We start from the raw sequence: 27,864 nt of genomic DNA, 5'->3' as shown, positions 1-27,864 counted from the left end.
CTCACACAAAAATCATTGATTGTAAAACAAAAACATGGATATACAGACAACATAATTATTTTATTTAAAGTTTTTTCTTCAGACCGCAAAAACAGCACCATACTAATGAAAAAAGATATGAATACTTATGTAGAGTTAGACATTTGAATTGAACATAAATGTTATCATAATACACACAAACACTATTTTAAAACACTGCGTGAATACTACGACGGTTAAGAGCCCGCAGGACCCGAGCTCCTTCTCATATTTGAGGAGACCACCCGTCGCGCTGAAGAGGCGTCACTAAGGCCGTTCGCAGACGCACCTTCTCAAGTCCTCCTCGCCTCAAGTGACATACCTGCAAAAAAATAAATTCATTCAATCTATAATTCTGATTGTACACATGAAACATGAGTTTGCCGCTGATGAGATGAAGGATTTATGATAATTATTTTGTATGATTTAACTTATTGATTATTTGTTTGTCCTTTTGGTCCAAGAGCTGGCAGGATTTTGGAGTAGGTCCTTGAGGCAACCTGGAAAGGTGCTCAGATGCTTCTCTGATCATAGCCAACATCAGGTCTGCAAGTCTGGCAGCTGGGGAGCGGGGCTTTATCGAGCTATGAATTTTTAAAGATTTAATTTTTTGAGGCCCAAAAAAGGTGTTTGAGGCAACCTGGAATTATTAAAAAGTGAAAATAGAGTTCCTCAGAAGTCGCATAGTATTTATGCCAGATCATTTGGCCGGGTCCTTCACCGTGCCAGAACGGTACAAAGTGGTAAAAAAAAATTCCAAAAAAGGTTCTTGAGGCAGTCTGTCATTTTTACCAGTGAAAGATGAGGGTCTAAATAGCCATGGAAAAATAATGCCATGACATGAGGTGGGGTCCGTACCCTGCCATTCGATCTTGAAAGTCAATTTTTTAGTTTTTCGTAAATAACTCGTAAACGGTGGCCCACAGCAAAAAAATATGTTAAACAGAAAATATCTACATAAAATTTCCTACAAGAAAGGTTATGTACGTTTTTTCGATAGGATCAATATATAAATGGATAATTTAGTAAGAAAGTTTTTTTTAATCGATTACATGCTCCGTTTTTCGTCAATACCTCGTAAACGGTGGCCCACAGCAAAAAATTATGTTAAACAGAAAATATCTACATAAAATTTCCTATAAGAAAGGTTATATAACTTTTTTCGCTAGGATCAATTTTTTAGTTGGAAAGTATTTTTAAATAGATATTTGGGCCGTTTTTTGTTGATAACTCAAAAACGGTGGCTCACAGCCAAAAATAATGTTAGACAGAATTAATCTACATAATATTTCCTACAAGAAAGGTTCTATACGTTTTTTCGCTAGAATCAATATTTTAGTTGGAAAGTATTTTTAAATACATTTCATGGGCAGTTTTTTGTTAATAACTCGAATTCGGTGGCTCACAGCCAAAAATAATGTTAAACAGAATTAATCTACATAATATTTCCCACAAGAAAGGTTCTATAACATTTTTCGCTAGAATCAATATTTTAGTTGGAAAGTATTTTTAAATAAATTACATGGGCCGTTTTTTGTTAATAACTCGAAATCGGTGGCTCACAGCCAAAACTAATGTGACACAAAATTAATCTACATAATATTTCCTACAAGAAGGGTTCTATAACATGTTTCACTAGAATCAATATTTTAGTTGGAAATTATTTTTAAATAGATTTCATGGGCCGTTTTTTGTTAATAACTCGAAATCGGTGGCTCACAGCCAAAACTAATGTTACACAGAATTAATCTTCATAATATTTCCTACAAGAAAGGTTCTATAATATTTTTCGCTAGGATCAATATTTTAGTTGGGAAGTATTTTTAAATAGATTTCATGGGCCGTTTTTTGTAAATACCTCGTAAACGGTGGCCTACAGCTAAATAAAATGTTCACGAGAAAAAAATCTACATAAGATTTCCTACAAGAAAGGTTCTATACGTTTTTTCGCTAGAATCAATATTTTAGTTGGAAAGTATTTTTAAATGGGCCGCTTTTTGTTGATAACTCAAAAACGGTGGCTCACAGCAAAAATAATGGTATACAGAATTAATCGTCATAATATTTCCTACAAGAAAGGTTCTATAAGAGTTTTCGCTAGGATCAATATTTTAGTTGGAAAATATTTTTAAATAGAAATCATGGGCCGTTTTTTGTAAATACCTCGTAAACGGTGGCCCACAGCTAAATAAAATGTTCACGAGAATAAAATCTACATAAAATTTCCTATAAGAAAGGTTCTATACGTTTTTTCGCTAGGATCAATATTTTAGTTGGAAAGTATTTTGAAATAGATTACATGGGCCGCTTTTTGTTAATAACATCAAAAACGGTGCCCCATTACCAGAAATAATATTAAACAGAAATAATCTATATAATATTTGCTACAAGAAACGTTATGTATGATTTTTCGTTAGGATCAATATTTTAGTAGGACAGTATTTTAAATAGATTACACGAGCCGTTTTTTGCAAATAACTCGAAAACGGTGTTCCACAGCTAAATCAATCTTCAACGGGAATAACAAACATAAAATTTGCTACAATAAAAGTTTTGTACGTTTTTTCGCTAGGATCTATTGATCCTAAAATTGATAATGATAACGTTAAAAAATATTATTATATTTAAATAGATTTATTTATTTATTTACACAAAGAAAATTACACAGTATGACAGTATACAAAACTAAAGCACCGTGAATTTTAAATAAACATTACAACAAGTAACACAAAATTAAATATTAAATAAACAGCAAAATCAAAACATTACATACCATAACATAACTAATAAATAACAGATGAAGGCCTAGCATCCAATCCCACACAAAACCTCATGCATTCGTCACGTATAAACGCCCATCTGCTCGCAAGAATATCAACATTAGGTGCCACGTCTAAAAACTCATTCACTATTTGCAGTGCACGAACTAGCGGTTACTTGCGGCAAAACACGGTTCGAGCGGCCGGCACCGCCAGTAGGGGTTATATGCTTTTCGTGAATGTAGGCATCACGAAAAGCATATTTCGTCACAGAGGGAACAAATAGACGGACCAGCTGGGATACTAAAACCGGGCAATCTGACTCCCCCTTCAAAATACCACATGCAACAGACATCAGCACGACATTACGCCTAACTTCTAACGAGAAGAAACCCAACGTCCCCAAAAGGAATTTTGTTGAGTACAAGAATCGGTAATACCCGTACATTTTTTTATAAAAGAAACGCAAAAATGTTTTTTTTGGACCTTTTCGAGCAGCAGGATGTATGGCGCTTCATGGGGATTCCAAACGGCTGAGGCTGTCTCAAGCTTACTTCTCATGAGGGCAGTATAAAGAAGCTTTATGTCCCTGGGATTGTCAAATTCTTTGGCGTTGCGGACAACAAACCCAAGCCTGCGGTAACAGTCTGCAGCAAGCATTGTCATGTGCTCATGAAAGTTAAGGTGGGAATCTAAAACAACCCCCAAGTCCCGTATCAATGTGACACGGGCGATGGGTTTCCACCCCAGCACGGGAAGCATGGTCGCGCGATAGACGATAAAATATCAGGCCGTCCCTATCGCACTTACAAATAGTGCGATAGGGACGGCCTGCTATTTTATCGTCTATCGCGCGACCATGCTTCCCGTGCAGGAGATACTGCCTACACAGGGGACTACGCGCTTTACAAAAAGTAATAACCGCACAGTTGTCAACATTGAACTGAAGTTTCAGAAGTTTGTTTACAAGACTCAATTCATAAACCCGATCAATATCACTTTGTAAAGATTGTAAGTCAGAATCTTCCTGGACCCTGTAAATTAGTTTCAGGTCGTCAGCATAGAGTAGGCATTGCGCATGCTTAGGCACCAAGGCCAGATCATTGACCATAACATAACACCAAAGAGCAGAGGACCCAGAATAGAGCCCTGACTGACCCCGGAACGGGTGGGGTAGGCACTCGACACAAAGCATCCGTGCTGCACATATTGCCGTCTATCACGTAGATAACTAGCAAAAAGGCAAAACAGTTTAGGCGAGAAACCAATGCTGCATAATTTGCTTAAGAGTACGTCGTTATCTACGCGATCAAAGGCTTTTTTAAATCAAAGTACAGCACGTCCACCTGCATCCCTCTATCTTAGTAACGCGAAACGGAATCAACCAAGGTTAAGAGGCCTTATTCCTAAAGAAGAGCGTTTTTTGCAAAATGTAACATTTTTCATTCAAAACTATACTTAAGTGATTATTAAAAAACTGATAATGTTCCTAAAAGAACATATCTTAAGCTAGTTAATCATAATATAATATTTTAAAATATGTCTTTTTATACTTAAAACAAATCAGTTTTTTCGGTAGACGTTTTCAAATTTCGTAGTGGGATCACTCGTTTAGAATCGTGATTGTGCTGTTAAATATGTTATTTGGGGTAATAAATGATCACAATCCTATTTGTTATATCCAGCACGGGAAGCATGGTCGCGCGATAGACGATAAAATATCAGGCCGTCCGGATATCGCACTTACAAATAGTGCGATAGGGACGGCCTGCTATTTTATCGTCTATCGCGCGACCATGCTCCCCGTGCTGTACGAGGTAATCATAGTTTGACATTTTAAGATTTATTTGAAATGGTGGATTTAATAAATAACCTTCCGTATCTTCCCCATTTTTTCGATAAAAAGAGGTTTACATTATGTATTTTTCCTGGGATTCCTGCATTTATTGTAACTCTTAAATAATATTATCCTAAACTAGAACTTCTTGTTGACATATAAGAAAAAAATTATACATATAGGACATACCTTTCTGTCGACAGACATTTTTTTAAAGCACCTAAAATTCGAATAAAATACATTGTGTTGATACGGGCCCGCTCAGTCTGCGCCGAGCGCTCGTAGGTCGTAGACAACGGACTTGCGTTCGATCGTCCGGCGCTCCTTGCTTTCGTAAGTAGCTAGTTCCGAGAAATGCTGTATACTGCGACTTAACAAATCTTGATCCCGTGGGTGGCAAACAGGCATACGGTCTTATATATAGCTGCAACCCCACTGATTTCTAACCTCTCCCTATATCTGGAGAACGGCTAAACCGATTTCGACGGTCGAAGTGTCTTTGTATAGAGGGAGCGGGGAGACGTGTGCGAAAAATATGGAATCTGGTCTGCGACTCTTGGGTCAAAAAATGTTGGACGGCCTGGCTAAACGGGGGGAGATATTGGGGGGGTGCTCGACCAAATGTCATAGAGGACCCTGGGCAGTTTTTGAGGAGGCCATTTTTTTTTCAAAATGGCCGACTTGTTTTTTGTCGATTTTTCAAGTTTATCCTAGAGTGCTCAAATTTTGGTCATAGAATCTCTCTAGGGTCTAGATTAGAATGATATAAAAAAAATTTGAAAAATGCTACAAATGGGAAAAAAAAATTCCACTTTTTTTGTATGGCAACTTTTAAACCGTAAGAGATAGCCGGGGGTGCTCGATCAAATGTCATACAGGAGCCCGAGTAGAAAAAGTTGCATCAAAAAATTCAAAATGGCCGACTTTTTTTTTTCAAGTTGGTCCGAGCGCGCTGAAATTTTGCATGCGGATAGGTATGGGCCCCTAGAATACAAATGTCAAAAAAATTTTTTCGAAAATCCAAGATGGCCGCCGTTATGGCAAAATAATTTTTTCAAGTATTTTCGCGAGCCCGAAGGGCGAGCTTCAGGGTGGGAGGCTGAAGGCCGACCCCGCGGAGGGCCGCAGGAACGGAGCTCACCTTTAGGCTCCCACCCGGGCCAAATCAAAGTAATTTCACTGCGGGCATAAAGTGCTCCCATACAATTTCCTTACAAAAGTGTCTTAAACAAGCGTAACCGGCGGGCCGAAGGCCCAACGTTGGAGCTTCGGAGCCGAGCGAAGGCCGAAGGCCGAGCTCCGCGTAGGGCCTAAGGCCCGGAGCGTCCCTGATGGACTCGCCGGCGGTCCGGGAAGTTGGAAAAATACTTTCCAACTAAAATATTGATCCTAGCGAAAAATATTAAAGAACCTTTCTTGTAGGAAATATTATGAAGATTAATTCTGTGAAACATTAGTTTTCGCTGTGAGCCACCGATTTCGAGTTATTAACAAAAAACGGCCCATGAAATCTATTCAAAAATACTTTCCAACTAAAATATTGATTCTAGCGAAAAATGTTATAGAACCTTTCTTGTAGGAAATATTATTTAGATTAATTCTGTATAACATTATTTTTGGCTGTGAGCCACCGATTTCGAGTTATTAACAAAAAACTGCCCATGAAATCTATTTAAAAATACTTTCCAACTAAAATATTGATCCTAGCGAAAAATCTTATAGAACCTTTCTTGTAGAAAATATTATGTAGATTAATTCTGTCTAACATTATTTTTGGCTGTGAGCCACCGTTTTTGAGTTATCAACAAAAAACGGCTCAAATATCTATTTAAAAATACTTTCCAACTAAAAAATTGATCCTAGCGAAAAAAGTTATATAACCTTTCTTATAGGAAATTGTATGTAGATATTTTCTGTTTAACATATTTTTTTGCTGTGGGCCACCGTTTACGAGGTATTGACGAAAAACGGAGCATGTAATCGATTAAAAAAAACTTTCTTACTAAATTATCCATGTATATATTGATCCTATCGAAAAAACGTACATAACCTTTCTTGTAGGAAATTTTATGTAGATATTTTCTGTTTAACATATTTATTTGCTGTGGGCCACCGTTTGCGAGTTATTTACGAAAAACTAAAAAAATGACTTTCAAGATCGAATGGCAGGGTACGGACCCCACCTCATGTCATGGCATTATTTTTCCATGGCTATTTAGACCCTCATCTTTCACTGGTAAAAATGACAGACTGCCTCAAGAACCTTTTTTGGATTTTTTTTTTACCACTTTGTACCGTTCTGGCACGGTGAAGGACCCGGCCAAATGATCTGGCATAAATACTATGCGACTTCTGAGGAACTCTATTTTCACTTTTTAATAATTCCAGGTTGCCTCAAACACCTTTTTTGGGCCTCAAAAAATTAAATCTTTAAAAATTCATAGCTCGATAAAGCCCCGCTCCCCAGCTGCCAGACTTGCAGACCTGATGTTGGCTATGATCAGAGAAGCATCTGAGCACCTTTCCAGGTTGCCTCAAGGACCTACTCCAAAATCCTGCCAGCTCTCCGTCTATTTCCAGTACTCAGGACCATGGGGTCCCGGACATTTGGGAGGCATGTGTGGGGCCGAAGCCAACAGCACGGCCTCTGTGCTGTTGGCTTCGGCTGTGCTTTCTAGACAATTTACTCTAAATGTAATGTGACACTACCCGGCGATTATCCCTGTCCGCACTATAGTAATGCACCCAAGGACAAGCGCCGGTTAGTGTAGAACTATTGATAGAAAAAGGTAAATAAAAGAAACCGGGCTATTAGGTTGAATTGCTGGTGGACTTGTAACCGGTACTATGGGAGACTATGGCACCTGCCTTGATCATATTATGTTATAAAAACATGAAAAAATAGGCAGGCGGTGACTAGCCAATTATTATTATTTGCCTGCTCTCATCCTGCACAGTCTCCAATAACGGCTGCACGATTTCTTAGAAACTGATAAGTCTTCAAGAGGAGACTTTGCAGTGTGGTTTTGTACATGGAATTTTCCTGTACTTAAAATATTTTATACCATACAAAATTACAAATGAAGCATTAGATAATTATAAGAAACACATTGGCAAAAGTTATTTTTAAATCAAATTTCTATTGAATATGTCTGATAGCGTACATTGGGGTAGTTTCGAAAGTCACAGAAAAATCACCATTATTTCCATCATATCAATGTTCCCCTTTCGAAATTACCAGAGCATTTCTGTGGTTCGAAATTGCCCCAACGCACCCTAAATGAGTTGACGTCACTAAACACGAAAGTCGTACTATTTCCATAATTAGCAAACTTAAAAAGAAGCTGATTTGTGTGCTACTCTGCGGCGGCGGCATATGTACGTATGATGTTTATGACTATACCTATACTGCCCTGCTAAGCCGAGTGGCGCTGTCTCAAAACCAAATGATTTTGGAAACGTAAACGTCAGTGATATTATTATTTATTTAGGTAATCACAAACATAAATCTCTAATTAATTTACATAGTATCGTTAAACCAATAAGGTTTGTCTCGATACCTATTCCACAGATACCTATAGATACTTTATAAGTTAATTATGGATTTTCGTTTGAGATAGCGCTTTTCGGCTTAGGCCTCCTAAGTATAGGGGGAAACGAAATAATGGGCTTTGAGCGTGGAAGGAACAAATCTCCGTCTCACTTACCTGTACACCTGGCATAATAGCTCATAAGGTTCAGGTGTAATGCGGAATTACTGAAAGTAATGATTTTTTCAATACGTACATAATAAACGACATTTGTACATCAATTTCCATAAGAAAAAGTAAATAATGTAGATTCTATCTATGAGTACTGATACAATCAAAGCCCATTATTTCGTTTCTCCCTATAGGTGCAGTCATAAACATCATACGTACATATTGTACGTTATACGTAATTACGTACATCATTTTACCATATAGTTAGTTGAAGTTCATTATGAAGGCGCCGCCGCCGCCGCCGCGCCGCAGAGTAGCACACGCTGAATTGACTAAAAGGAAAGTAGACTATTCTTTCCACTTAATGCTAGTATTGCTAGTGACGCCGTGTCTTGCGAGGGCGACGGTCGCCGTCGCGTCTCACACTTCCATATCGATAAGGTTTGATTTCGTATACGTCGCATCGCCCACGCAAGACACGGCGTTAGTTACACTGTCCAGTTTTTGGACAACTATATATATTATAAGAGTGACCCACAGGTCAGTGCGTTCCCTAAGCGAATTCAAGGCTCTCAAATTTGTTGAAACATGGTCTACAATAGGGTGGTCCACATTTGTATGGAAGAAAAATAAATATGACTAATCCTTTCTCCACATGGTTCCCTTTGTTCTATTATGAATTAGTAGTTTATGTACCAAATTTTAACCCATTTGCTCATTATTTACAGGTCGCTCAAGATACATTTAAAATTGGATATCTCCTATAATAAAATAAAAACCGAAATAATTAAAACATTGCAAACTGCCCGGTTCATGTTTTATTTAGCTCTAATGAAATAGGGAAAAATATAATTAAACCATTAAAATACCTCCATGTAAGATTTTTTCTTTAGTCAAGTTCATTTCATACATTTCAGTATGGCATTATTGCTTTATTTTGAGCGACCTCTAAATAAAGTCTGATTGTTCTCAAAATTGGTTGACATGATTTTAATAAGTTTTCGTGTAGAAATAACCATGTGGAGCTCAAACAATAAAAAACATTTTTTTTTGGACCACCCTAGTCTACAATAAATTTAATCGACTTATGAGATTTGTTATTCATAGTAAAGTGTAAAAATAACCGGCCTAGAGCGTGTCGGGCCACGCTCAGTGTAGGGTTCCGTAGTTTTCCGTATTTTTTATTAAAAACAACTGAACCTATCAACTTCAAAACAATTTTCCTAGAAAGTCTTTATAAAGTTCTACATTATAAACTGAAATAAATGTCATATACAAAGAAAAAATGACCAAGGCATTCTATATTTCCTATGAAATAATTTAATTTGGTCTTAGAGTGAAGTTCTACATTTGTATTTTTTTTTTTAAACATATGGTTCAAAAGTTAGAGAGGGGACACACTTTTTTTCCTTTAGGAGCGATTATTTCCGAAAATATTGATATTATCAGAAAACGATTTTAGTAAACCCGTATTGATTTTTAAATACCTATCCAACAATATATCACATGTTGGGATTGGAATGAAAAAATCAGTCCCCACTTTACCCTAACAAAACATTTTTTTCCGCTTCTTATTTTACCACTTTGTCGGCGTAATTGATATACATAATTACATATTGGCACCAAATTTCAGCTTTCTAGTGCTAACGGTTACTGAGATTATCCGCGGACGGACGGACGGACGGACGGACGGACAGACAGACAGACAGACAGACATGGCGAAACTATAAGGGTTGCTAGTTGACTATAGAATTCTAAAAATGATGTGAGATTGAGATGATTATTTATCAATACATTTTTATTATAGGCTACTTTCCTTCTAGTAAAATCAGTTTCTTTTTAAGAACTCTCAAAACGAATTTGAATGATTTGCTGATATGGAAATTAAACGAAAACGTGTCGACTGACGTCACGGTCAACTCCTATGATCATTATAAATTTCAATGAGATTTAAATAGAAATTGGGTTTAAAAATATGGCAGATTATTTTTAAAGGAAATTTCTATTTAAGTTTTGCTTCGTCAATATCCTCGCTCTTGTTATCACTACTGTCATTGTTGACATTTTGTATTTACTGAATGAAAATACAGAAATAAATTAATGAAGAGAAGGGTAAAATGTGCAAGCTAACCAAATTCCACCGGGCCAAACAAGGTGAGTGAGTGCACTGTCGCGCTGACACGTAGATCTGCAGTTGGAGAATGGCCTGTGGCACGAAGTAGCAGAGCACTGCGCCACAACCATCTGAAATGTCCGGTGCGTGAGCTAAGCAAGTGAAAATAACAGGGAGAAGCAAATATGCAGTGTTAGTTAATGAGGTGCAGAAACAGTTAATAAGAAAACCCAGGAATATTTATGAACACACACAAATAATTAGCAATTAAATGAACCCAAATGCTTAATTTACACAAATCTCTTGGGTTAATTAAACTGAGCTTGGACTATCAAAGGGTCATGTGGGACTATTTACGTGACGTGACGTTTTTATACTTGGTACACAATGAAACACAAAATAAATGTTGTAGACAAGATACAAATATTGTACCCTCGACGGCTTTATATTGTCAAGTTGTAATATCAGGCAATCACAACTGACTACATACCTAAGGGTCACTTGCACCACCGAAAATGGAGGGTTGACCCGAGGCTAACCCACCATTTCATATGGAATTTGACAGTTGATAGCCCACTAACCTTGAGTTAAGCAGTTGGTACAAGTGGCCCTAAATGAATTTATGCTTAACTGGGCCCTAAATGTCTGACGGAGGCACTAAAGATTCGATAAATCTGATTCTGTATCTGTACGTATTTACGTAGGTGGATAACTACAACTTTATAAAGTAGCAGACACTGAACAAAGAAACACTATTTTTTTTTCATAAACATTCAGTTTATCTTTAAATTTATATGCATGTAAATAACAAGTTACTTGGAAACTTGAAAACAACTCTGTGTTGATAAATTAGAACCAAATACAACCTTTGCAATTACGTACCGACAACTGTACTAGATTAACTGTATGTCACTTACGATTTTACAAGCTTTGATAATACTAAGTAACACTAATTATTATGCCACGAACTCACGACAATATTCACAAGTCAAAAAGGAAATCAAAGTAGACGTATAAATGGAACGCGCAACTACATACCTTTCTAAGCTTAAGAGAGATCTGCCGCGTCATTTGTAACCGACGAGTCCGACGACGACAGCACAGTATAAAACCAGTAATAACTCTTCTTACAAACTTCACGCCGCGCGGTGTGTCCCCCTCCCTCCCCTCGCATGCGGCGAAAACATGCGAAACTGGTGATTATTGGGCTGGACAGTCGGGGCCGCGTTTGCGCGCTGTGTTGACGTGTTGAGTTCGGGAGAAAATGACGTCAGCACCGAAGACATATTTTCGTTACTGTAGTGTTTATGGGTGTATGGAAAGTTCTCAAAATGCGGAAATGTCATTCTTTAGAATTCCTAGACACCCAGAAAAGTAAGTGGTTGTTATATATTTGCAGTGTTAGGTACATTATTGCTTACGTAAATGGCGTAAAAGTGAGATTTAAAGCTAGAATGACACATTAAAATCAATAAGGATTTATCTGTAACGACATTTAGGTAGATGCTGCGATCTATCTAGCTCGAAAGTTTGGTACCTACTTAAATATTGTGCAAACATCTATTCAAACATTTTATGTAAATATGATTTCGTCAGTATTTAAGAAACAAATACGTACTTGAATCTTTATTAGATAAAAAGGTAGAAAGAGCGTTGGTACTAGCATAGCGCCATACACAGTTACTAATACGAGTAGGACAGTAGGTACCTACGTTTCTAGTTCAAACGAATCTTTTTTTTATTGTGATGGATTGGGTGTATTCTAGAGAAAACATATAAAATGAACACTTAAATTAACGCTTTTGCAATTATTGTTACACAATCTACTATTGCGCGTATGAGAGTAATATATTTATAATGATTTTTTGTGTCTTCAATACTGACTAATGTGGTGTCATGACGTGGTATTGTTATACTAAAACCTACTTACAGTTAATAGTACCTATTAGATTTACAACAACTTACATTGTACGAAGTCGATTATAGTAACGTTGTACATGTACAACCCTGCGTGACCTTGCGCAGTAGTAACGACCGCGCCGCCGCTGCCGGAGATTAACTACTGATATATCCTTATACTGTGACGACAGCGTGATGACTTGATAATAATACAGGCACTGGGATAGACTTCACTGGCCATTGCACGCAGGCCGGATCCTGTTGTTGATCGCCAACTTGTCCAGGATCGCGGCAGATGATGGGGCATGGGCAAAAACAACCCTGAACCTGAACACAGTATAAAAATATATTGATTTATAATGTTAAAAATAATTCGCGGATGCGACATGTAGGTCGTCGATTCAAGTGGGGCGCGAAGGCGGCGTAAGCGCTACCCGCGACGTGACGAGCCGTTTTTCTGTAATATGATATATTACACAAACCAACCTAGTCCCACAATAAACTATCTAACAGTTAACTGCCACATAGGCTGTAAATTGGTAATTAAATAGCAAATCTCACCATATTTCCGTCAGCTAACTCACAGAAGGACGCGCACCACGATAGAATAAATAAAAGATGGCGTCGCGTCGCGGTCCGGGGTTGCCAACTCTAAAACCGTGTTCAGAAACCGAGGGAAAATTATATTTAATATTATTTAGTTCCGTTACCGTCAGTGGCGAAAATGCATATCGTGATTTCGCTAGGACGGGTATATACAGGGTGTAAACCTAATACGGGCGAACAGTATAATAAGTTGTATTTGATAAGAAACGGCCCCTCTTAGTAATTAGTCTCTGGCATATAATTTATAAGTATTTAAAGAAGAAAATATTAATTTACGTGAAATGATCAATTAATGGTCCAAGACTTCCAAGAGCTGGCAGGATTTTGGAGTAGGTACTTGAGGCAACCTGTAAAGGTGCTCAGATGCTTCTCTGATCATAACCAACATCAGGTCTGCAAGTCTGGCAGCTGGGGAGTGGGGCTTTATCGAGCTATGAATTATTAAAGATTTAATTTTTTGGGGCCCATAAAAGGTGTTTGAGGCAACCTGGAATTATTAAAAAGTGAAAGTAGAGTTCCTCAGATGTCGCATAGTATTTATGCCAGATCATTTGGCCGGGTCCTTCACCGAGCCAGAACAGTGCAAAGTGGTAAAAAAAGAATTCCAAAAAAGGTTCTTGCGGCAATCTGTCATTTTTACCAGTAAAATATGAGGGTCTAAATAGCCATCGAAAAATAATGCCATGACATGAGGTGGGGTCTGTACCCTGCCATTCGATCTTGAAAGTATTTTTTTTAGTTTTTCGTAAATAACTCGTAAACGGTAGCCCACAGCAAAAAAATATGTCAAACAGAAAATATGTACATAAAATTTTCTACAAGAAAGGTTATATACATTTTTTCGATAGGATCAATATAGAAAAGGATAATTTAGTAAGAAAGTTTTTTTAATCGATTAAATGCTCCGTTTTTCGTCCATACCTCGTAAACGGTGGCCCACAGCAAATAACTATGTTAAACAGAAAATATCTACATAAAATTTCCTATAAAAAAGGTTATATAAGATTTTTCGCTAGGATCATTTTTTTAGTTGGAATGTATTTTTAAATAGATTACATGGGCCGTTTTTTGTTGATAACTTAAAAACGGTGGCTCACAGCTAAAAAAAATAATGTTACACGGAATTAATCTACATAATATTTCCTACAAGAAAGGTTCTATAAGATTTTTCGCTAGGATCAATATTTTAGTAGGTAAGTTTTTTTAAATAGATTAATTTTAGTTGGAAAGTATTTTTAAATAGCTTACGTAGGACGTTTTTTGTTAATAACTCGAAATCGGAGGCTCACAGCCAAAAATAATGTTATACATAATTAATCTTCATAATATTTCCTACAAGAAAGTTTCTATAAGATTTTTCGCTAGGATCAATATTTTAGTTAGAAAGTATTTTTAAATAGATTTCATGGGCCGTTTTTTGTAAATACCTCGTAAACGGTGGCTCACAGCTAAATAAAATGTTCACAAGAAAATATCTTCATAAAATTTCCTACAAGAAAGGTCCTATACATTTTTTCGCTAGGATCAATGTGTGAGTGTGTTTGTCGGTTACCATTAAGGCGAGATTTACTTGTATCTTTTATGCATTTAAACTGACAAAGTGGCTTTATAGCAATCGACAAAGTGGGACGTTTTCACGTCCACACTCACATATTTTAGTTGAAAGTATTTTTAAATAGATTGCATGGGAAGTTTTTTGTTGATAACTCAAAAACGGTGGCTCACAGCCCAAAATAATGGTATACAGAAATAATCTACATAATATTTCCTACAAGAAAGGTTTTATAAGAGTTTTCGCTAGGATCAATATTAGTTGGAAATTATTTTTAAATAGATTTCATTGGCCGTTTTTGTAAATACCTCGTAAACGGTGGCCCACAGCTAAATAAAATGTTCACGAGAAAAAATTTAAATAAAATTTTCTATAAGAAAGGTTCTATACGTTTTTTCGCTAGGATCAATTTTTTAGTTGGAAAGTATTTTTAAATAGATTACATGGGCCGCTTTTTGTAAATAATTCGAAAACGGTGGCTCATAACCGGAAATAATCTATATAATATTGCCTACTAGAAAGGATATATAAGAATTTTCGCTGGGATCAATATTTTAGTAGGAAAGTTTGTCTTATAATTCTTTCTGAAGTGCAAATTTAGGAGTTTCAACTCAAATCTCAAAATCGATCAACAAAAAGCGGCCCATTTAATGTCGCCAGTATCCTTGGTACAATGCCTCAAGGGCCTATTTTAGACATTAGCTAGCTTTTAAGTTTAGTCTTAGTTTCTTATATAATTATGTAAATATGTTCATGTAAATAAAGAGATAAAAACATTTAAAAAAAAATGTTATCTGCAAAAGTATTGTTTGACTAGAAGACTATTATGCTCATCAACATTATGACAAGAAACAATTCGGTATTACAAAAATCTGCGAAATGATTTATGCCAAAGCATATTCTGCGTAAGGTGTTTCTGCCAAACGTGACTTCTGCCAAGAACTATTATACGAATCAAATGAGTAAAAAGTTTCTGCCAGAGAATAGTGAACCTATATAAGTTTTTTCGCTAGGATCAATTTTTTAGTTGGAAAGTATTTTTAAATAGACTACATGGGCAGTTTTTTGTTGATAACTCAAAAACGGTGGCACACAGGCAAAAATGATGTTACACAGAATTAATCTACATAATATTTCCTACAAGAAAGGTTCTATAAGATTTTTCGCTAGGATCAATGTTTTAGTAGGTAAGTTTTTTGAAATAGATTACATGAAATAGATAACATTTGTGCATAATATGTAGGAGGCATAAAGTTGCAATTCGCTATTTGATAGCGAGTTGGATGTGTTTGGGATGCAAGATACCTAACACTCCTCCTCGCTTCGCTCGTCGTCGTACCTAATAGTGACTCTGGGGCAGTTTTTCTTTTTTGATAGCGTGTAATAATTCTGCTATTGTAATATTATGCTATAAGATTATTATGGTACATACAATCACGCTAAATCAAATTTGACCAAAGTAATGTTCTGTAAAACAATATTCTGCCAAATGTATCTTATGCGTGGTAGTAATAATGCCAACTAAGTTTTCTGCGAAATTACCATTCGACCGAATGTTTTTTCCGCGAAACATGTTATGCTAAGTGTGTTTTTGGCCAAAATTATTCTGCCAGATGAGGGTAACCCTTTTATGATATGTGTATGAGGGTGGATTTGAATAATTCATCTAATCAACCATACATTTTGATCCTTGAGGCAATCAAACCATATTTAAAGGTGGTGCAAAGTTACCCATGGGGGAGCAAAATAGCTCCGTTTTACTGTATTGTAACAAACAAACAATTCGACTGAAAGTGTTACTGCGAAACATGTTATGCGAAGTGTGTTTCGGACTAAAATTATTCTGCCAGATGAGGGTAACCCCTTATAATAACCTTTCTTATAGGAAATTTTATGTAGATATTTTCTGTTTAACAAAGTTTTTTGCTGTGTGCCACCGTTTACGAGGTATTGACGAAAAACGGAGCATGTAATCGATTAAAAAAAACTTTCTTACTAAATTATCCACTTATATATTGTTCCTATCGAAAAAACGTACATAACCTTTCTTGTAGACAATTTAATGTAGATATTTTCTGTTTACCATATTTTTTTGCTGTGGGCCACCGTTTACGAGTTATTTACGGAAAACTAAAAAATTGACTTTCAAGATCGAATGGCTGGGTATGGACCCCACCTCATGTCATGGCATTATTTTTCCATGGCTATTTAGACCCTCATCTTTTACTGGTAAAAATGACAAATTGGCTCAAGAACCTTTTTTGGATTATTTTTTTACCACTTTGCACTGTTCTGGCACGGTGAAGGACCCGGCCAAATGATCTAGAATAAATACTATGCGACTTCTGAGGAACTCTACTTTCACGTTGCCTCAAACACCTTTTTTGGGCCTCAAAAAATTAAAGACGAGAGAAGTTATCAGTAGAGACCTGAAATGTGGTACCAATATGTATATCAATCACGCCGACAATGTAGTAAAATTAAAAGTGAAAAAAAATATAATTATATTAGAATACCCTCCCGTACATGTAAAGTGGGAGTGAATTTTTTTTTTTCATTTCAATCCTAACGTGTGATATATTGTTCGATAAGTATTTAAAAATGAATAGGGGTTTACAAAAATATTTTTTTTGACATTTTTAATATTAAATTAATTTTTATTAAGCAGAAACGTCTGCTAACGATTCTAAACATTTTTTTTTTTTTTTTTTTTTAATGGTGCGGGTTCAAGTCCCGCTGGAAGCGTAAATTTTTCCATTTTTTCCTTTAATATAAAAATATTTTTAATATTTTCATAAATAATGGCTCTAAAAAGAAAAAAATAAGTGTGCCCCCTCTAACTTTTGAACAACAACTTGAAAAAGTCTTTCTAGTATAATTATTTTCAACTTGATAGGTTAAACAGGTTTTGAAAAAAATATACGGGAAACTACGGAACCCTATACTGAGCGTGACCCGACACGCTCTTGGCCGGTTTTTAGGATCGGTGATCCAATTTGTGTGCGCCCTGTAAGCTAGCAAGCCAATCCAATGCGACCCCCGAATCCCCCAATGTTCTAGCTTTTTGAGTAGGATGGTAAGGTAACTGAGACAGTGTCAAAGGCCTTGCTTCTTGTATATCTTAATTCCCTTTATACACCGTGGGAGTGAATAAGCCGAAATATACTATTTAACCACCCATTTTTTGTGTAAATCAAAAAAAAGATATTACATGAATTTTGTTTCTGAATGTATTTTCACGTAAAAAGTAAATGTTTTTTAACCGACTTCAAAAAAGGAGGAGGTTCTCAATTCGACTGAATGTTTTTTTTTTTTTTTTTTTGTATGTATGTTCCTCGATATCTCCGAGAATTGTGGACCGATTTTCAAAATTTTTTTTTTGATCGAACGGGTATAACCCCGAGATGGTCCCATTGGCACCAAGTCAGGGTCTGATGATGGGATCCTGGAGAAATCGAGGGAACTCTTCAAATGTTATAGGCACATGTAATGTTTTTAGTGTATTTTTCAAAGGTAAACCAGTATTTACGCCTGATGGTAATAATTTTATATGGCTGAGCTGATGATGGAAGGTCAACTCCTCAATGGTTAGGAGTTAAAGGATAATTCTTTCACTAGTGTACATATATTCGGACTGATACATATAATATCAATAGGAATCACTAAAAATCAACAAATAAATTAACTTTTTAACAAAAAATAAAACCGCCTTCAAAAAAAGCGCGTTACAAAACACGGAGAAACTAAAAAGCAAAAAATAATAAACCTTTGAATTCAGATTTCTTATCGTATTGCAATAATCTAAACATCCAAATTATAAACAAATCAATTATTTTTGGAGTCGGTGCCAGCCTGCGTATGGTTGGGTGGGGCAAACAGGCAATAGCAAGGCGACGAACAGGTCTGGTACCGACTACAAAAATAATGGATTTGTTTATAATTTTGATGTTTAGATTATTGCAATACGATAAGAAATCTGAATTCAAAGGTTTATTATTTTTTGCTTTTTAGTTTCTCCGTGTTTTGTAACGCGCTTTTTTTGAAGGCGGTTTTATTTTTTGTTAAAAAGTTATCATAAAACTAGCACTTGAAACGAGTTTTAACTTTTTTTTCTAAAAACTTCATTCTTGAAAGATTTTACTTTTTACTTTTTGACATTTATCAATGAGGATAGTGACGCCGTGGCTTGCGTGGGCGATGGTCGCGCGACGGCGATGCGACGCATACGAAATCAAATCTTATCGATATGGAAGTAGACGATGCGATGAGACCATAATCTCCATAGTGGCATCAACTCCCGTAAAGGATCTTTTTACTGACTAACAATAACATCTTTTTTCAATTGGTAATAACTCTGAAGCTAGGCAATATCCAGAAAAGTATAAGTACATAACATTATAGTCTCTAAAAGTGGTCAGGAATACACTGTTAAAATCTTTTGACGATGTTAAAAATATTTAGGGTCTGTTTAACAATGTCTTACTAAAGTATAGCTAATCAATAAATTATTTTACCAAATAAAAATTGTCAATTTGTTAATTGCACAAACTACTAAGAAGATACTACGTTAATTGTAAGTTACAGCTGGCAACATTGTATATTGACGTTTCTCACGTTTCGATTTACGGAATACGTGGTCCATATTATAACGCCTTTTGAAATTTTGCACATTTTATTGATTTTATACATGATTATGTATTTAATATTGATTACTTTAAATGTATATTCTTCCTACAACATTGTTCAATGATACAACTTTTTTAAGAAATTTTATGTGGATGAAGATGAAACGTAATGCAAATGTCAAAGAAAGAAAATAATTTTAGTTTAACTTATGAATCATAAACATACTGCTAAAAATTCTAAACTTCAGGTCTAATAATATAAACTACATCTAAGTATTTTGCAGTCCACAGGATAATTGAGGGAAGTTAGTTCTGAGATGATGAAAATAATATATGGTCTCAAAGGAAGTCGGCCTCATTGTGAACAAGACGAAATCCCGCTTTATGTAAGTTATTATATGTTAATATGACATGTCTGGCCAGTGTAGTGACCCTGCTTAAAGCTTCGGGCTATATTAATAGACTACATAGTGTCCCACTGCTGGGAAAAGGCCTCACCCATGGATCTCCATTTGTCACGGTCTTGAGCAATCTCTGACTCGTCGCATTGTGGCAATTTTTGCTCAACTCTGTGTGTGCATGAGACAGACATTGTCCGGCCCATCCATACTAATGGGAAAGTGTGTGTATCTGTTTGTTTGTCCGTCCTTCACAGCAAAATGGAGTGACAAATTGATGTGATTTTTTAAGTGGAAATAGTGGAAGAGACAGAGAGTGACTTATGCGAAGCCTCGGGCAAAAGCTAGTAATATTTATTTTATATACTATCAATTTTTTTCTCATTGTTTTTATGCAATTCTATTCTGAAACATTACTTTGTTATAGATAAACCAAGGCAGGTTGGAAAAGTCCAGAAGCAAATTTTAGAAGAAAAATATTGTACTGAATAACTACAATGGGCCATTGAAGAAGAGAAGACGGCACAAGAGGGAAATATGGGCCTTAGAAAAAGATATCACGCCTCTATCCCATAAAGAGGTAGGCAGAGCACATGAACTACTAAGTTTCTGTGCCACTCTTGGCAAAAAGGGGTGGAAAGAAATCCAAATTATGACATTGAAGAAGTGAAGACTAAATAAGTAAACCAAAGGCCCCAAGAATATAAAAGACTGCAATGAAATTGTCAAGAAGAGGGTGTGAGAGCAGAACATATGGGCTACTTGCTATGGAATGATGAATTCTACCTTCAAGTGGATGGCGTGACAATGGGGTCTCCTGTGTCTTCAGTAGTTGCCGACATCTTTATGGAGGACTTCGAGGAGACAGCACTCTCATTGGCTGCCGTCCAGCCGAAGATATTCAAAAGATATGTAGATGGCACTTTTACTATGCTTCCTAAAAGTAGTGTTTCAACTTTCTTCATAGTTCACTATGGATAGAATTTAAATGGTCATACGATACAATTTACTATGGATAAAGACTGTTCTCGTCCCTTCATGAATGTTCTCATTTTGAGGAATCCTGATAATAGCTTAGGTTGCACTGTGTATAGAAAACCTACTCATACTGATAGGTACATAAATGGCCAATCTCACCACCATCCCTGTCAACTAGCTACTATGGGCAAATCTTTGTTTCAGGGAGCTCAGAGGATATGTGACAACCAGAATTTGGCCGCGGAGCTTCGACATGCCAGGCAGGCGCTGTTGACGAAAAAGCTCAAGATACTGCATGTCAAGCAGGAGGCCTGTTTGAAGATCCCTACAGTCGAGCGCCAGCTTGCTATTTTGCCTTTTCTTAGAGGGGTCACATATAGGATCAGTCACATCTTGAAACGGACTTTCATTAAAACTTATTTGAAGCCCATGAAGAAGATGTCACAATTCCTGAGGTCTATGAAGTGTCAAACTCCTCTACAAAATGCAGGAGGGTACAGGTTAGACTGTGAGTGCGGCCTGTCATATGTAGTGCAGACGAAACGAAGTATTTCCACATGGGTGAAGGAACACATAGCGGATGTCAAGCACCGTTGGCAAAGGTCTGCAGTCTCTGAACATGTCATGGATAAAGTCAATCACGCTATAAAGTTTGATAAGCTGTTTCTTGCTAAGGAGAAGCGGTATCTACCCAGAATGTATGGTGTTGGACATTCGCCATTTGGTTTTGCAAATTTTGTGTAGATTAACTAATTAATTGTTTTTACATACCTAGTAATGTAAAATTTGTTAAATATTGTATAACTAGCTTTATTAACTGTGTCTTCATTAATATTTCTTGTATGTGGGTAGCTTTTGCACATTGTAATTTTTCCTCAGTTGACCACAAATGCTGTAAAGTGTTCGAAACGTCGGGATGAATGGTAAATTCATTATACGCGATATAATCCGTTTCCATAGTTTTATTGTGTCTAAATGAATTCAACAAATAATCTCTATAATACTGTCTTCGGTTACTACATTACTTATTTATGACAATAATCCTAGAATCTATATGTAATATGGATATTATAAGATAACGGATATCGAATGATGAAAGTGATAGAAACCAAATAAGCAACAAATAGTTTATCGTTAGGCCTGATTTAGACGGCGTGCGAACTCGCATGCGATTTTAATCACATTGCGGGCTGTTGATGTTACATACAATTATGCACAGCCATCAAATACAGCAATGTAATAAAACTCGTATGCGAGTTCTCGTACGTATGTATGTAATAGGTATGTATGAAGTTCAGGGAGCATTATAAAGTGGCGCGGACGACAACATCAACTTCATACAAATTAGTCGCGCGGACCGTCCGCGTGACACTAAAACCAGCCTTAATGCTAGTGGCATAGGACTATGAATTTCGTAGAATACCAGTAGCATGTATTGTAATGTGTGATTAAGATAATGTTTACTGGCATAGTATAGGCAATTCAGTAAAACAGTACCGGGGCGAACGTGTTAAGATGTAAAAGAAATACGTATGGCGAGTTTCTTGTCAGTCCCATAGTTGAATACTGTAAAACAGTTTAAGAAATTTAAATTTTCTCGAGTCAGTTATGGAGGGTTAGGGGTCTTAGAGCCAGTGTAAAGACTGATTCGGAAAAAAAAGCAGCAGCACCGATTTTAGATTATTTATTTTGTGATCATTTTTTAAAGCAGTGCATTTTTATAATAATCTGTAGTTCGGTAGATCCTATTGTGTAAAATTAAATATAATCGTATGTATTCTAAGTAAAAGATCGAATTCAAGTTTCCACCTATTATATTACCTTATCTCCAACATTTATGAACGACGCGACGCGACGTCTTCTGAAATAGTTTATGAGGTAAGTATTTTCTTTTAGTTTATGAGTCACTTAATGTTGAATGAGTTTATGAGTAGCTACGTTGATAAATTTTATTGTCTGTTTGCCATCTTTACATGAATTGTATCCCATACAAAAACGTGTGTTACGCTTGCTTGGAAAGGCTTCTTAACTACCCAAGATAAGATCCAGTTAGTTAATAGCGTACCTATGGCGTAAGGTCGCAATTCCGATCACACGTTGTATCTTTCCTAGTAAGTCCGTTTTCACATTATCCGATCCGATATCGGATGTCGGAAGGATTTCGATGAAAACAATCCAAGATGGCGCCTGTAATGTATGCGATATCGGTCTTGCCTCCGATATCGGACCCTTTTCAGTCCACCCGCTGCCGTCGCGGCCATAGTCAAAGTGCAGTTCAGTGTAAGCAAAGACAGTGTACAGATATACCACTTACGGTATTAGTGTTAGATAGTACCTACTAATGAATCCTATTGCTGTTGTTCTAATTAGCCAGGCCTGAACCCTTCACCGTCTTTTAAGAGTGCCAACTTATTGGGAACCTCAAGCTAAATAGTCTGCGCTCAGTAAAGGGAACACCATCACACCCTTTACCAGTTCCACAATATATATAATATTAATGTGGTCTGTGGTTTGGCTCGAACCCCACTGATGCACACGCCGCTACGTACGGGATGCGCACGTTATACTCGTAGGTACCTAATAATACCTAAGAAAATTTCAAATAAATAGTAGTTGAAACAAAATTACTCGAACTAAATTTTCGATGATTTGTTGTCGATGAAAAGTTTATCGGCGAAACAAGGGTACATGTGTGCCATGCCTAGGAATACCGCCTTTTCCATCTGACCTATTCATCAGGGTCTACAGAACCTAACTTCAAGTTGGGGAGTAGTACTCCCCAGTCGGACCCCTTTTAAACCCATATTTCTGGTAAACTACATGTACAGTACATTTAATTTCCGACGAGGTACAAGAGGTACGTCAGAGGTACATTCCACCATGGTAATCTGAGCACAATAAAGCGAGGTGGTACGGCTGCAGAGTATCACGCCGTGGCTTCGGCTGATGAAAACATCCAGCGAGCCCGATTTCGATCGAACGTCCATGCGCTCAAGGCCACGTCCACGACCTTCGACCGATAGTTTGCACGGTTAAGTGTATATTCATTATCCAGATCCGCGTCCACGGTCGCGCGACGACGGACGTCCGCGTAGTATGTTCCTAGCTTTAATCTCAGAACAGAAAACTATTACAGCTAGGAACATACTACGCGGACGTCCGCCGTCGAGCGACCGCGACCGCGACCGATCAGTGTGCACGGTCTTCGGGACGTGGCTTCGGCTGACCAAAACATCCAGCGAGCCAGATTTCGATCGGACGTCCATGCGCTCAAGGCCACGTCTGCGACCGTCGACCGATAATTTGCACGGTTAAGTGTATATTCATTGTCCAGATCTGCGTCCGCCGTCTAGCGACCGCACCTAAAGAATAGGATGCATATAGTTTACTTTGTTCTTATTTATTGACAGACTTGTTTGACAGACTATAGTTTAATCAAGAAATAACAATTTTGAATTTTCTCGAGAATAACCGAATGTGAAATCTCCAAAAGAGGAGTAGAAAAACAATGTAAAAAAATCTAGCTTAAACATTTACACTGTTTATAATTTACCGTAATGTTATGCGCTTATAAATAGACTCATTGAAAGAGTGCTAATTTTGTGATATCGCAGCAAAATTATCAAACGTATATTTAAAACGGTCAATGACTGTAATGTTGATGTGAAATGTTCAATAAACGTAAATATTACAAATTGGTGCAACATTGAGAAATGAATTCTTTAAAAAAAGCAATTGCTGTGACATTGTATTTATAATTATCTGTAATGTTACAAAAAAAATATACCGGTTATATCAAAAGGTTTTATTGAAGTAAATCTTAATTTGTGATATTGCAGCAACTGCATAAAACCAATATTTCAAGTGGTCAGTTGCAGTAATATTGATTTTGAACATTTGGGAAACTTTAAGTTTAGACATTGAAGTAACATTGAAAACTTGATGTTTAAAAGTTAATGTTGCTGTAACGTTGCATATGTAATATAGCTAATACCTTGTTGCAGCAATGTAATAAATGAACATTTAAATAACTTGTAATCAAAACATCCTTGCAATATTATAATATTAGTTTTCATTTGTCATGTTACAATAATATAGCACTACTAATTTTCTGAAAGTTTCAAATTACCAATAAGTTGAATGTTGTTGTCATATTTCTCCGACCTTACATTCTAAACTTACAAATGTGAGGTATGTAAACTTACTGCAAGTTATTGTAAGTTTCATGCTCAGTGGGTAAGTAACTATTAAGCTACAAGCAATTTTTTCCTCATTGCTTTGCACCTTTTTTTTCCTGTTTGACGCAATACCTAATCTTAAACTGCATGAGTTAAACTGAAGATACTAAATTGATTTGTCTGACGCCTTAATATTCGCCTATAGTACGGGTCCACCTCCTAACAAAAAAAAATTATCGGTCCCATCCGGAAGAAAGCATGAAACTTGGCATCATGAATGTAGCTTTCTTATAGGTATGTGCTTCAATGTCGATATGGGAGCACGCTGAAGAGTCAATTTTTCCCCCCTTACCCCCCATTTTATCTCCCTCATTCTAGTTTTCTGGATTTTATTCCAAAACGGTAGGACTGACGAGTTTACTCTTTAAGAACCAAATCATCGTCGATAAATTACCTATAAAACGATACCAAACACACAATAAATGTGTATCTGGTAAAGGTATTTTAGGTAAAATATGAAACCCTCCTTACAAGCTGTAATTGACTTGTACCGCACAGAGAGAAAGCTCAATACAGGACTCTCATGGGTTGTAACGCACTGAGAGCGAGTTAACAAAATCCGGCTCCGCAGTGAACGTGTTAACAACGTTCATGTGCCTAAGAGCTATTGGCTTACTTTAAGTTGGTAATAGGTACTTAAATAAAACATTCACAGACAAAGTACGTACTCGTCAATACACGTACTAGTAATTTTATTTCTATCTTATCGAATTTCAGGCGCTCTCTGATTTTGGGTCTAGGAGCCAGCGGAGTTTTCAACCCCCAACGCAAAAACGACGGGGTGGTATAAGTTTGACGTGTCTGTCTGTGTATGTCAGTGTGTGTGTGTGTCTGTCTGTGGCATCGTAGCATCCGAACGGATGAACCGATTTAGATTTAGTTTTTCTTTGTTTGAAAGCTGAGTTAGTCGGGAGTGTTCTTAGTCATGTTTCATGAAAATCGTTCCTCTAATTATGTCGCGGTCGGGGGTTTTTTCAAAATTTTAATTTTGTGGATAGGTTAGTTAATAGTTATTTGTTATACAAGGGGGCAAAGTTGTATTTTAACGCCGAGTGTGGAATTGAAAAACGAGCAAGCGAAAGGATTCTTTAGTTGAACCACGAGCGAAGCGAGTGGTTCGAGAATAGAATCCTGAACTTGCGAGTTTTTTAATACACGAGAAGTAAAATACATTTGCACCCGAGTGTAACACAAAACTTTTCCCCTCACGAGGAAACTACAACGTAAAAAATGCGTTTATCACTGCTTCCAGTAGTTCCACAGGTGGTAAATCATCTTTATTACTAGATTCACCTACTTTTATAAATTTTAAAGCAGTTAATTTGACTTTATTCAAGGTCAAATTACTTTACCCACTAGTGGATAAAATGCGTTTTTACCCGCTGGTATTAAAGGACAAAACACGTGTTTCCGAGCTAGTGAGGGGAAAACGTATTTAATACTTATAAATTATAATATGTATGTACATTAGTATTCATTGTGTAACCAGCAGGCACACTATTACAAATTGGTGTTGTAATTTATTAGCTTTGATTGTTAATGGAGCTATGGGCCCAGCGTCTGTAGCCAAGGCTACTATAGTTGACTCTCGACAACTCGATCGTTGACAACTCGCTCTGTCGCACCAATACGGAGCGATAGAGAGAGAGATATATACGGGGCGTGAACTATTGTACTCTTGGCTACAGCCGCTACAGGCCCCGATTTGTTTCGAATCGAGGGCGAGAGGAAAATAGAGATTGCTCATGACCGCGTGACGATTATGACATAGTTGATCTCATTAAGCGACTCATTCATTGCTCTGTCCTGTGTAGATATTTGTGTTAACCCGTTCGAAAGCGATTGGGATGGGTTAACACGAATGCAGTGCATTTGACTGGCACCCAATGTCGTTTGTTGAAGGCAGATGCAATGAGATATTTGCATATTCGGTAGAATGACACTGACAAACAATTGGTAAAGTGTGGTTGTTCTTTTTAGGGTTTAACTAGGGCGGTGTGAGGAAACTTTGCTGCCATCGAACACTGTACAGCAATCAGTAGACTAGACTCGTACCTGCTGAAGCTCATGGATGAAATCCTCCCTCAGATAAACTGTTTCAGTAACAAGCTTCAACCTTTGCAACGCTGCATATAGTCATAGGGCTTACGGCGAAATTATGGTCAAAAGCTGCACTTTATGCAGAAAGCAAGCCACTTTGCACAGTGATACTAGGGACCAATACAAATGATTTCATCCGAGGAAACACGATTTTCATCCACTAGAATTCAAAATGGCGGACACTTTCCAAAATGGCGGCCGCATATTTTTAAAAATTTATAGAATCATAACGGCTGCACTAATTTTGATAGTTGGGGTGTCTATCAGTTCGTATTGAAGAGTTTATTAATATAAAAAATTAAAATCATTAATAAAATTAAGATGGCGGCCTAATAATAGGAAAAATATGAAATTTTCAAACTTTTTTTTTCATTCTCGTGAAATTTACCAATAAATTTTCTATGACATGGCCGCATTTTTATGTATTTAAATTAAACCTGATGATATTATCTACATAATAAAGTAAAACTCATGAAAATCCGTTGAGTAGTTTTTGAACTATACCCATTTCAAATGGAGCGCGCGGATTTGAAAGACGTTTTTGCACGTGATGTAAAAAAAAATGGAATCATAACGGCTGCACCGATTTTAATGGTTGGGGTGACTATCAGTTTGTATTAAAACATTTATTCATATAAAATTTAAAATCATTTAAAAAATTAAAGATGGCGGCCGAATAATAAGAAAAATATGAAATTTTGAATTTTATTTTTATTCTCACGAAATTTACGAATAGTTTTTCTACGATGTGGTCACATTTTTATTTATTGAAATAAAATCTGATAATATCATCTGCAAAATAAAACAAAAAAACATTAAAATCCGTTCAGTAGTTTTTGAACTATACGCATTGCAAATGAAGCGCGCGGGTTTGAAAGACGTCTTTGCACTTGATGTGATGATGCATCGTATCGTTTGGTACCGCTATACACGCAAGACTATTTATTGTGGTCACAACTTACTATATTACTATTCAGAATCAATGTTTTTAGTATTTATATACATTATTAGTTTTTTATTCCGAGTTTAGGTATATTTAG

General features: G+C 36.6%; 1 protein-coding gene and 1 long non-coding RNA gene across 2 annotated transcripts in view; both read right to left on the bottom strand.

Moving 5' to 3' along the window:
* The window catches only part of LOC125234494, a 37,985-nt gene that overhangs the window by 5,152 nt on the left and 4,969 nt on the right, over positions 1–27,864 (bottom strand). The gene's annotated exons all lie outside the window — the stretch shown is intronic.
* On the bottom strand, positions 109–11,529 carry LOC125234495. The gene is made up of 3 exons (XR_007178008.1): positions 11,467–11,529; positions 10,447–10,559; positions 109–340 (listed from the first exon to the last, which is right to left on the bottom strand). It is a non-coding gene; the product is annotated as an uncharacterized LOC125234495 (long non-coding RNA).

The sequence above is a fragment of the Leguminivora glycinivorella genome, chromosome 16 (genome assembly GCF_023078275.1).
Source record: "Leguminivora glycinivorella isolate SPB_JAAS2020 chromosome 16, LegGlyc_1.1, whole genome shotgun sequence".
NCBI lineage: Eukaryota > Metazoa > Arthropoda > Insecta > Lepidoptera > Tortricidae > Leguminivora > Leguminivora glycinivorella.
The sequence above is the reverse complement of the archived record's forward strand: the minus strand, read 5'-3'. Positions and strand labels throughout refer to the sequence as shown.